Here is a 1343-nt window from a genome sequence, read left to right as displayed (position 1 = left end):
ATGTTACTGTGCTCATCACCTATAAATGCACCCAGTCAATAGAACATTGTCTTGTACACAGGTCAAGGTAGTTAGATGTTGTAAAACTGTGATTTACAAAGGAAAGAGAAGAGGCCGTTCCTATCTCCAAAGAGTTTATAATCTAGTTTGAAGTCAGAACAAAAACAAAGAAAAAAAAATAGGGAATTTTTAAAGAAGAAGCAGGAGCCAGGGCTGACCAATTAGGCTGAGTCTGATATTGGGGAAAGTGGATTGAGATGGTGTTCCACACAAGAAACCAGTATTTACTGGGCATCCATCATAAGCCCCCTTGATGACCTCACTTAATTCTCATTACAGTTTTATGAGGTAGGACTGGTCATCTTGATTTGGAGGAATGACTGAGGAGGAAATTGAGGCTCAGAATTATTAGACGTCTTGCTGTATATCACAGGATTAATCAATAGTCTTCTAATTCCACACTCCTTTCACTAAACCATAGACCAGTGCCGGTTAGTTAGTGCTGGGAAATGTTGGGGAGGGAGGTCAAATAATACAGGTAACATTTTAAAACAAAATGCAAATTTCTAAGAACATTGCAGCAATCTTTCTCTAAAAGGACTACACTGCAACATTTTCCATCAGTTTTTTCCTGTATTTTCCAAGAGACAATAGATGGAGCAAAAGATATTGATCAAAGTCTTAGTAGAATGGGAAAAGAATTCAGAACTATGACTGTTGACATTTTTGTTAGTCTGTCTTGACGTCTATCCCTAACTTCCATGAGCTATATCATAGCTAGACTAATTCTGCAGAGCTTATGGTAATTTGAACCACCACACTAAATGCTGTTGTGAAATAAAGTGGATTTTTTATTTGTCTGAAGGAGACTGGCAGCATTTCTATTTAGTTTTACTACTAATTAACCTTCAATTATTTGTATAGCATGTAAGATTAACACTGCTCACATATACGAGAGAAAGCAGGTCAATGAAAGCTGCGCTGAAATAAACTGGATTTTTATGAATTCCCTTGGAATGTGAGTTATCATTCTCTGAGAGAGCTGGGTGCTATGAAGTTTATATCCCTGAGTTGGGAATAACTATGTTTCATCTGAGTGGCAGAGATACAGCAACTTATTTCTGTCTCCGCAAATATGTGGCAATGAAGTTCATGCCATCACACACCACCAACCTGTGTGCAGCCACAGCTCTTTTCTGCCGCCTTGTCAACCTCTCCCGTAGAACAGAGGGCATAAGACAGGCAGAGTATTTGCTATAAGCTGACTTTGCAAGCTGCCCACAAGGAAGATGGAGATTTCACAAGTGTTCTTGATGTAGAAGATGATGTTTATGTGAGGTTAC

The 1343-nt window shown here is 38.7% G+C and overlaps 1 non-coding gene across 1 annotated transcript; it reads right to left on the bottom strand.

The window, feature by feature from the left end:
• Positions 1-853: 853 nt before the first annotated feature.
• On the bottom strand, positions 854-982 carry LOC138416700 (small nucleolar RNA SNORA19). Its single transcript, XR_011247820.1, has one exon. It is a non-coding gene; the product is annotated as a small nucleolar RNA SNORA19 (small nucleolar RNA).
• Positions 983-1343: the final 361 nt, after the last annotated feature.

This window comes from Ovis canadensis, chromosome 12, assembly GCF_042477335.2.
Source record: "Ovis canadensis isolate MfBH-ARS-UI-01 breed Bighorn chromosome 12, ARS-UI_OviCan_v2, whole genome shotgun sequence".
NCBI classification, from domain to species: Eukaryota; Metazoa; Chordata; class Mammalia; order Artiodactyla; family Bovidae; genus Ovis; species Ovis canadensis.
This window is presented reverse-complemented; position numbering and strand designations above follow the sequence as displayed.